Here is an 11,664-nt window from a genome sequence, read left to right on the forward strand (position 1 = left end):
ATTTCTAGAAAGACGTAGCGTGATACTAGTCACGTGACCTCGCTGACGCAACAGTATAAATCTTGTTGGCAAATATCATAAACCGACTATATATCGGCTTTTACTTAACTACTAAATTTAAATTATCAGTTAACTCAATTTCAGACCATTTGAAATTCTAATACGTAACATATGCCTTCTTGTTGTACATAATCCATACGAACAAACGAATTATTTAAACGTTGTACCTGGACGTCGATACCTTATGCTTTAAAAGTTGAAGGTGCTATTTAACATACTGTAGACACTAAGTTTTATTTACTTAAGTTGTCCACTTAACACTGTGGAGTAATTTGCTTTCATTAATCAGTACACGATTCATCCAATTAAAACGAAGGCATGGAACTTTACAATATGACTCATTACATTAAGTTGGAATATAACAAAATATAAAGTAGTGTAAAAACTCGCCAACTTAAGTTGTCCATACGATTAGTCTCACACCAAATTCTGTAAACTACATGCCAACACGTCAATATAGGAAACGGTTGAAACAAGCTGTTCGGAAGTAAAGAAAAAGGTCAACTAAGGCTACTGATAATAGCCTAAAATGAACTCAAATCATTCATTGTAAAATAGTATCTTAATGAAAAGTGAAGTTTGAAGCGATATATGTCTGCATATTAAAATGGATTAACTTAAACTACAACAGCAAATTAGGCCTATATATACCAAAATCTCTCGCACCCGTCACCTTCACTCGAAAATTAAAAATGATCAACTCGATAACTTCAGTTTCCTGCTTTGCTGCCAAAAGGTTGGATAGCAGCGCCCTCGGGTATCTTTTTTCATACCTGACTCTTCCACTTGAGACGATTTCACGAACGATTTCTCTGCCCCTAACTTAACTTGACATCGACGCTTGTCTATTTTATCGATGACGTGTTGTCTTCACTGTTGCCACGACTACTTCAAAGTATAATCTAATGTTAACAATATGAGTTGCTTATTTGTACACTGAACATTTTATCTTATCATTTATTGTTTGAAATTTCTGCTTCCAAAAACACGTGACTATTTTTGAGCTGAGCATCTCACTTATCATTTCAGTTGATTAATCCAAACGGCATGTGATTATTTGTAGTATGAGTCGTTCATCTGTACACTGAGTACCTGTTTCATTTGTACTTGAAAAAACAAAAAAAAACACTTAGAACTATTCTAGGAGCCACGGCTAAAAAAAAAACTAAATCTCCAAAAGTTGAAAAGCACCTGTACTCTTGCAGAACATCGCGCATGATAAATACAGGAAGTTTATGTAATTACTCGTATATCTCAAAATTAATTACCCGGTCTTGAAATGGCGATATTCAAGCCCATGATATCCAGAGGATAAATATTAAAATATCCCCAAAAACAAGAGACGAAAGAGGGGGAAAGATTTGTATGGATATTCCGCTTTTATAGTTAGACGAAAGCCTATATAATCTTTAAGTCTCGCGCGGGGTGAAGGAAGATCACTTAATCTTCGAACACCCTTGATGATTAATTATTTCTTTCGAATTAATTAATTTTACATCAAAATAATTGCCAGGTACAACACAGTGACGTATTCCATAAGTCCTCACGTTGCGTATTTCAACCAACAGTTTGCATACAATTTTAAGCCAAGCTAGATGCACAGCTTTCTGTATACCTGTTTGAATAGGCTACACTCTCAATTTGTTTTGTTTTCCTTGCTTTAGGGCAAAGTCACATTGGGCTATCTGCTGTGTCTACCGTGGGAAATCTAGCCCCTAATTTTAGCGTTGTAAGCCCATAGACTTGCCGTTGTCCCACCAAGGGACTACTTTCCTAGAACTCCATACATAAATACGTATATCGCAAAGTTACATACACCCCTGTGTTTTGCCCATCACGGTCATCAAAACCCGACTTTTAAGAATATAAACCCTCGGACATTCCGCTGAGTCACCAGGGAACGGCAGCTTGTGACGCAAGAACAAAAACTGTAGAGTGTAACCTTTACGACCTTGAAACATCCGGTCAACGCGCTATGCGTACAGTGGGGGGTCAAAGTGCACGTGTCACGAAGCTTTCTACAGAGTTACATTCATACTTTTTGTTCTCACACAGTGAAAAATCGTTAACTTGTCAATGGATTTTATAACGTCAAATACATCCCTTAACCCTTATTGTAACTGTCTTCAAACGCCTAAGAATGTGCAGTTAGACATTACATTTCCAGTTATAAACTATGACGGAGGGGATAGACTGTGGTATTATGCCACAGTAATTGAACAGTTATACGATATTGTTATGTGACAGTTAAAAAGAATCTGTAACGAAACGAAGGCTATAAAAATAAATAAAAAGATTAGTTGAATTGTTAAATGATATATTAAGAAACATACAGTTAGTGTTAGCGATAGAATTCATACGTTGTCCGATTAGTAAGATGATCATACTAGTAATAGGGTTTTGTTACATTTACATATTGTTAAATAAATTATTATGGAACACACAGTTATCTCCTCCCCCGAAGGCGACGGAGGTTACGTTTTCACCCCTGTGTGTGTGTGTGTGTTTGTCAACAAGATTTCTTGAAAACGGCTTAATGGATTTGGACGAAAATTGAAATACATTTGGACTATGACCCAACTTAGAAGTGATTAGTTTTTGGAAGGACAAGGTCTCGAACATAACAAAACAAAAGTCCCTGCCTGTTGACATTATTCTTCATTTTACTGTCAAAAATGGTCCGTGTCCATTAGCAACGATTGACACACGAACATATTTTCGTATTTTTTAAAAGCCGAATATGCTCAAAGCTGCGTGGTGGAGATATAGGCTCTACTGAGTGCCCCTCTAGGTAATATTTACAATAGAATACATACTTTGTTCGATTATTAAGATATAATACTATCAATAAATTATTTCTATATTTAAATATTGTGAAAAAAGATATGAGCTTATATAAATAGTGCTCCGACCACTGCAGTGTTTGTTGAAAAAATTATTGTATCCCAGCCGCCCCGAATAGCTCTGGATTGAGTAAAACGCGTCATCAGTAATGAATATATCGAATACAGTGTACTTGGAATACTATTATTATACACTATTCTAACTCTTGAAAACCCCTAAAGTACTAACTAGTTGAAGACTATAATGCTTAAAAATATACTAGGCCTCACACTAATGTTTTATGACAAGTATAATTATAATCATGCTTCGCCAGCTTGTAAAAAGCGTTCACACCATACCAAGAATACATACTTTGCCTGATTAGTAAGATGATAATATTAGCAATAAAGTATTGTTATATTATTTTATCATCACGTTGTATAAACAGGTTTGTGATAAATGTAAAATATTACATATTAGTAATCAATAAAATACAAGAAGTATATAATCACCTGTCAATTGCATTTATTAAATAAAAAAGTAACTTGTTCTAGCCGCCCGCCACACAATGGCAAAAACATGTCACAACTTGCCTGATCAAGAACGTCAGTTGAATTAAAATTTACACAGCAAAATCTTGTAGTGGAAAAAAAAAACAACTAATGAATCTGAAATAACGATATTATTGCACCACTTAATAATGACACTCGATATCACCTGACGTCAAATGATATCACTGACGCCATACAACATGTGTTAATAAAAAACAGCGCCTCTCGTGGTGTGTAACGCGGTCCTGCCACCATTTATTCTTGGTTGCATGTGAAGTGATTTCCACTTAACTACTATCAGTTTCTGTTTAGTCTTACGGTATTCTGGTTTAAAGACATAATGGGACACAGGTAAAACTTCGCCCGCTGTTCGAAGATTTGGTTAGATGAGACGACACAAACAAGCTCAACTAAATGTTATTTAATTTCGTTGCTCAGTTAATTCACGTATCATTAAGATCGAAATTGGTAAAATTAAAATCAGTCGAAACGAAAGCGAACTTCAGATGAAAACTGAAATTAAAATACTACAACGCACAATAAAGAACATACAGGGAAATACAACTTTACAACAAGTGTTTGCTATTTCAATCGGATTGCAAGAAGCCGAAATAATCTCCATATGACAGTCATAGAGCAGTCCCATATGCCCAAGGACATGTACAACACAATACAATTATCGTGTAAAACAGTAGATAGATTCCTTGGCCGGATCATGTTATAGCAAATAACACTTAAGTTGTACATTTGGAGGAATAAGTTTGTCTGACTTCTAACGTCAAAGGTCGTCTTTAAAATTATTTACGTCACGTCCGATTGACCCCAAAGATGGCGTCTTTCACAGGATGTGGCCATCTGATGGTGAAACATGTCCAGGCATATTGGTACGAAATTTAGGAGCAAAGCTCCTGTTAGTGACATAGCCATGATGGATAGCCGCATTAAAAACTCTTCATTAATAATCCATAAATAATTGTTCAAATTATTAATAACTTTCTGTACTCATAATATAAAATAATTAATTACCATTTTACTTCATTATTGTTGACCACTGGCGCTAGTGCAATCCCTCATACTACTCGTCATTAGCAGTTATTAACAAAGTGGACTTTTTGAATAACGTTGCGCAGTCGTAAAGCTCTCAAACAATTAACAAGTCTTGACCTGCTTGATGAATGCTCAATCAACACCATGAGTTAATTACTTACCTTAAGTATGGAAAGTCTCTCATTTGGCTTATTGGATTTGATCCCTTCATGACTGTCAGACAGGCTTAGTTTGTAGCCATACTGCTTACATCAAGGAATCGTCCTTCGGCGTGATCATCTAGCTTTTGTTTAATGTCAGTTTAAAAACGGTGGGATCCCCGGTGGCTCAGCGATAAGTTTGGGGGTTTAAAACGCTAAAAAACAACAACAAACAAATAAAAAATCTAAAGCGATGGTACTTTGGAAAGACAGCGATCACCGAAAAATACAGAGTTAAAATAAACGAACCACAGAATGGGGATTTAAAATACTCTCGCCAGCTCCAGGGATCCCAGGTACACATTTTACAAGGCTTTCAACGAACCACAGAATGGGGATTTAAAATACTTTTGCCAGTTCCAGGGACCCCAGGTATACATTTTACAAGGCTTTCGACTGCTCTATTGACATTTAGACCCACCACACGCATCTATTTTTTATTTTTTTTACATTTTACTTAATTTTATTCAGTATGTAATATTTTTAGTAGTCACTCACGAATATTTGTATTATTATTATTGTTGTATTTATTACTTAATGTATTATATTTAGTAATTACTGAGCGTCTATATCATCATTGATAGAATTTTCGTTCCAGCAATCGCTTCAGCAAATGTTTTTTCTTTTTACACCTTCTTCAACGTCCTTTAGATATTCATATTCAGCCATCGGTTTTCGTTTGGTTTATAGACGGATTTGCGAAAGAGTTTATGTTGTAGTCGTTGATAAAAGTTTCCTCTGTTTAAATATTCTTCTCTAGATATTGGTTTTCAAATACTTGGCAGGAGTTATTCTTATATCAACTGCTTATCTTCGCTCAATGTATTTCCCTTAGTACTAGCTCGTTCACGATTGTTTTTATTTCTATCCATATCACCTGGTGAGACCAAACCAGGCACTGTCCTTTTTTAAGACCCTCTTTACCTCCACTAGCTACTTGGCATTACATTTCTTATCGCACTGTCCTTTTTTAAGACCCTCTTTATCTCCATTAGCTACTTGGTATTACATTTCTTATCGCACTGTCCTTTTTTTAAGACCCTATTTATCTCCATTAGCTACTTGGCATTACATTTCTTATCGCACTGTCTTTTTTTAAGACCCTCTTTATATCCATTAGCTACTTGGCTTTACATTTCTTATCGCACTGTCCTTTTTTTAAGACCCTCTTTATATCCATTAGCTACTTGGCTTTACATTTCTTATCGCACTGTCCTTTTTTTAAGACCCTCTTTATATCCATTAGCTACTTGGCATTACATTTCTTATCGCACTGTCTTTTTTTAAGACCCTCTTTATCTCCATTAGCTACTTGGCATTACATTTCTTATCGCACTGTCCTTTTTTAAGACCCTCTTTATCTCCATTAGCTACTTGGCATTACATTTCTTATCGCACTGTCCTTTTTTAAGACCCTCTTTATCTCCATTAGCTACTTGGCAAATCTAAAGTATGTTATGAATAACTAATCCTTGTTGTGAGCAGCTCATTAGTATGATAAATGTAACTCCCACAGTCATGAGTAAGTTAACCGTTCATGCTCGCCAGTGCTAGGAATATAAAAGAGACTCGTATCTCTCTGCTTCGACATTGGACATTGGGCTAAACCATCGAACATTTTGTAAACAATCTCACTTGTAGAGTGTGTAAGAAATATTTTGTTCGAAAGTTCAGGTATGGAATGGAAGAAGAAACACAATGAAGTTGCCATTTAGAATGAAAATAGTTTTATTGAGAAAGATACCCTGGAGGAGATTGGTACTTCTACTGATAACAAGAAAAGAGATTCCATTGATGATGTTCTGAGTGATAATAGTTCCAAAAAAGCAATGAATGATAAAAATCAAGATGAAAAATTATAATGATAAGAACTGTAATGCTAAGTAGCTAGCGGAGATAAAGAGGGTCTTACAAAAAAGGACAGTGCGATAAAAAATGTAGATGGATATTTTACTCAAGACCAACTCATAAGTTGTGCGGAGCACATTTATTAATAATAAAAACATAAAAAATACAAATGAGATTCGTACAAAAATTCTTACCGATCAATTGCAAGTTAACAACACCTTGCTTTCCTGTTAATTTCAGTTTAAAACTATCACATTTTCATAAACAGGAATGAATAATAATTCTTGATTTAATTTCTTATTCAATAACCTAACATTTAGCCACGTGGCTATGTATTTATCCGTCCCAAATTTAGCATCACCACCCGCCGCCAACTCTTGGGTTATTCAGTAGTGGGATTGACCATCAAATTATAATTTAATAATACACCATGTTATAAAACGTCATTTCACTGAAGCTAGAATTAATATAGTTTTAACTTACGAGAAACTTAATCGCAAGCTACTACTGTTTGTGTGTTCCCTAAATAAAGTATACTATATTATTTATTTATTATTGTTTTCGTTAAAAATATTGGTTATACTATTTAGTATATGGAATACCATTACTTTATATTTTGATTTATTGTTTATTATTATACTTTTACTATAAAGATTGTTTTGCATTGCTAGGACTCACCTAAATCTCCTTAGTATTATTGGAATTATGGCCGAAAATATAGTTAGCAACGAAGGTACCCAACTAATTGTACAATGCATTCTAATCTTTATAAGCAGAAACGTAAAAAAAAATACTTCCTTCAATTAGCTATAGTGATGCCAAAGTTAGTTTTTAGTTTCGCTCTAGGTGCATAGCTTACTCTGATCAAAAGTTATTATTTTATACTGTCTACATTTTTGTATATCAGGGTTGTAGGCTATAGGCCAGTAGTCTACATGTCTGACACCTAACACTATATGTGTCAGAATAAAAGTAGCCCAAACCTGCAAGGTGTCGCTGATGGAGCTGATAAACGCATTACCCCATAAAGCTAATTATGAAAAATGTTAGCTGTGAGGGAAATACGGTTATCAACTCCACAACCACCATTTTAAAGGTTTGAACTACTCTTACTTTGTCAAATATAGTTTGTTGAACACCTTCAGTCTAATGTCAGACATCTAGGCTATAGCCTACAGCGGGTTGATCTTAGTTCATCTGTTATTCGAAAAGACACTAAAAATTGTAATTAAATTTCTCGTGAGTGTTATCAAATATTTTTGCCTCTATGTTATATACTTTAATTTGTTAATACCTCATAGAATGTATTATATTCGCAGTTATTGCTATAACCTAAATCTAATAATAAATAAAACAGATTAAGACTTTATCGAATCAACAACTCAGTTTATTCAGACATGACTCCTTTCACAAATCTATCATAAAATCCAAATTAAAAGACAAACATGATGAACTGGATGAACAATAACGGATTAAATGTGTGTATATCACTAGTAGCGCCCTCCCCGGTGACTCAGCGGTAAGTCTGAGGTAAGTCGGGTTTACATATCCAAGGTGGGAAAAGCTTTGTGTAGCTTTGTGCTTCATTATAAAAACAATCAGCAACCATAAAAAATTAATTAATAATAAATTAAAAAATAAAATTTAAGTTAAATATGTGTGGTGAGTCTAAAGGCTCGTAAACACCACATTACTCTTTTGATCATTGTCTACCCAGAGTACTGATTTTCAATTGACGTTTAAAAAAACAAAAGCTGGATGACCACATTAAAGGACGCTACCAAGATGTGGCGGATGGCTATAATACGTCCGATAGTCATAAGAAGCATCATTGTGTAATCAAATCTAAAGACCTTTCCGTAAACCACTAAGCTCTAGATGCCAGAAAGTTACTTAAGATAAATAATTAACATATACTGTCAATCATCAAGTATGTCTAGTTTTGTTCCAATGTCCGAGAGCATTACGACTGCACAAAGCCACTGAAAAACTATATTTTGCTGCTAGTTGGATTTCTTCATAACTATTAATAGTGAGGCGCCTAGCGTGTCCCAGTGGTTAGCGAGTCAGAATTTAGATCCGAAATTAGCTCAAGTAATCGCTCTCCGAACTTTGGGGTAGTGGGTGCGTTATAAGAGTGATGATCAAACTTTACAATTCGAGTATAGTAACCCAAGGGATGGTGGTGGATAGGGTTGACTAGCTAATTTTCCTCTAGTCTACCAGTTCAAAAATAAGGACGGCTAAGTGCGAATATTCGAAAGAAAACAAATCAAAGGTGAGTTGTGTCTGGACTTATTCTAGCGCCAGAGGGCAGCAGTAAGCATGCAATATGGTAATTAATAAATTACATTATGAGTAGAAAATAAGTTATTAATAACTTAAACAACTCTTCTAAGAAGGAATTTAGCAAGTGACCTCGTCTGAATTAAGTACGTTCCAAATCGGTACTTAGAAATATTAAAAACAAGAATTTAAATCGGAAATATCTATTACAGGAAACTGAGATATGTGATATTTACATGACATCTCCTTTTATTCCACTAAAAAAATCTGTAAAAAAAGAGATTATAAAGATCTATTTCATATAGTTATAAAAAAATTAAAACACGTTTCAGCATCGTAGTGTTATATCGTAAAAGTGTTAAATGATATAACTTACGCCCCCTAGTGGCACAGCGGTATGTCTGCGGACTTAGAACGCTATAAACCGGGTTTCAATACCCGTGGTGGGCAGAGTAGAAATAGCCCATTGTGTAGCTTTGTGCTTAACTACAAACAACGATAAGATATAACTTACTGTAAATATTCGTGTTTTAAAATCTGTCATTTGTTGTATTCCCGAAACAAATACACGTATAGCTTACAGAAATGTTACAAGCTTTTCATAAGCTTATTTTCTGTTTGATCTAGTTTGTTTGTTTGTAATTAAGCACAAAGCTACATCATGGGTTATCTGAGCTCTGGCCACCACGAGTATCGAAACCCAGATTCTAGCGTTGTAAGTCCGCAGACATACCGCTGTGCCACTAGGGAGCGTTTGATCTAGTGAATATATTAACAAGTTTTGGACTTACTTAAATAGCCGCTAGGATACCCGAATACGAAGAAATAGGTTTTTGAGATTCAATGTTCCATATTATATAGTTAACATTTAAGATCACCTAATCTGCTCAAAATATCTTTATATTGACTCTTTTATGTGTCGTGATTCTCTTCTCCTGAAATTTCTTTAAAAAACAATAATGTCTGCCAAGAAAACCAGGATGAAAATAAGTTACATATTGACGAGCCTTATGAACAACAACAAAAAAAGGTTTTCATTTCTTCATTTTTGTTAACAAATTCCATTATTATATTTCTAACACTTGCGAGGTTTGTATCAACGAACATATTAATGTCGATAAACGCAATAAAATGATTCCCGCATGTAATTAGAGCAATTGATCTGAAAAAATGAGAAGAGAACAGTTAAATTTAAGACACCCATTTGAGAAAGATGTTTGTTTAAATAGCAAAACATCAGAGACTAACTCTGAATTATAATGTATGAAGTCAAAGTTGAATGACCTATTTATCAAGACGAAATCAGGCATTAAATCAAAATATAAACTTGGGCGGGGGACAAACTCGTGCTTGCATACGATGTATCTACTAAAACTGTTTGACTACTGAAACATTGTTTAGGAAGAAAAATACCAGAATGGATATAGACAGGATAAATCTTCTATCTCCCTCATACGAAGGTGTAAAAAAATCAACTGTCTTCGTTTGTCGCTATTTCACTCATTTCTATTATGCCTTCCATAATGGTATAATTCTTTTTCCTCTTTTTTTTACTCCCCCTTAAAAGTATTAATAAAAGATCGGGTTCACTACCACCAATAACTGAAATGGTGTAATATTTTATTCCCCTAGCGGGTAAACTCGTTCTTCGCGTACAAAGCGTATTTAAACATTAGGCTTAATTATCGGTTATTAGGCACCCGTTGAATGTATTAAGATGTAATTGTATTGCCAGATTTATAAGCCACGGAAATATAAAGAACTAACTTAATTTGTTTTCTTGCGTGTTTATTTATGTTGCTGAAGTAATTGTCTTTAAAGATAATGTTATAAACATAGCAGATGTGCACCTGTATAGAACAATGCACGTTAAACGTCGTTCACTTTTGAACTTGTATAAACGTAAAATAACTATTAAACAATTAACCAATATGAATATTGGGTATCCATGAGAGCCACCACGCATAAACGCACGGACTAATTGACACATATTGTTCTTTTAATTACATATATACATGGGAAACCAGTGAACAGTGATATTAAATGACACACACACACAACACCTTACTAAACCCACACAACACCTTACCAAATCCCCCACACACCCTTACTACCCCCCCCCACCACACCACCTTACTAAACTCCCACACACACCACCTTACTAAACTCCCACACACACACCACCTTACTAAACCTCATCACACACATCATCTTACTAAAAACACACACAAACATCACCTTACTAGCCCCACACACAACACACACATACCACCTTACTAAACCCAGATACACAGATTTAATTAGATTCTTCTTGGCAGGAGATTAAACTATTGTTGGCTTTTCTATTTCATACAAATTGCACCTTTGGGCATCTACAGTAAATGATAAAGTTCGAGAGAATGAGGATTACACGTTGTAAAGTTAATTTTATGAAACTGTTTTAAAATCGTCAATGCTGTGAAGGCTTACTTAAATCTTGTGTATAAAAAGTACGGCGAGATTTGTAATTGATTCACAATGCAAGGTTACATAATAAATAAGGGTGTGCAATCGTGATGAATTGAAAGGCTTAGTAGTAATATTTGTATTTAATACTGATAATAAGCAGAGTCATCATTTTTACGGGCTTCTAATAAGAATAGTGTATAATAGCATTTCAACTATATTTTGTTTGTTGTATGTTGGAGCAAAGTATCTAGATGGCATTGGTTGGAGTCCAACTAATCTGAAGAGTCGTGACAATTGCGAAAGGTCTTGTCGGCACTGGAAGCTCGTATTGGTTCAGTAGAGAACCATCTGGTTTAACTTATTATAAGCCATATTGTGATGCTATAACACTAATGTGTTAT

This window comes from Limulus polyphemus, unplaced genomic scaffold (genome assembly GCF_000517525.1).
Source record: "Limulus polyphemus unplaced genomic scaffold, Limulus_polyphemus-2.1.2 Scaffold241, whole genome shotgun sequence".
Taxonomy (NCBI): Eukaryota; Metazoa; Arthropoda; class Merostomata; order Xiphosura; family Limulidae; genus Limulus; species Limulus polyphemus.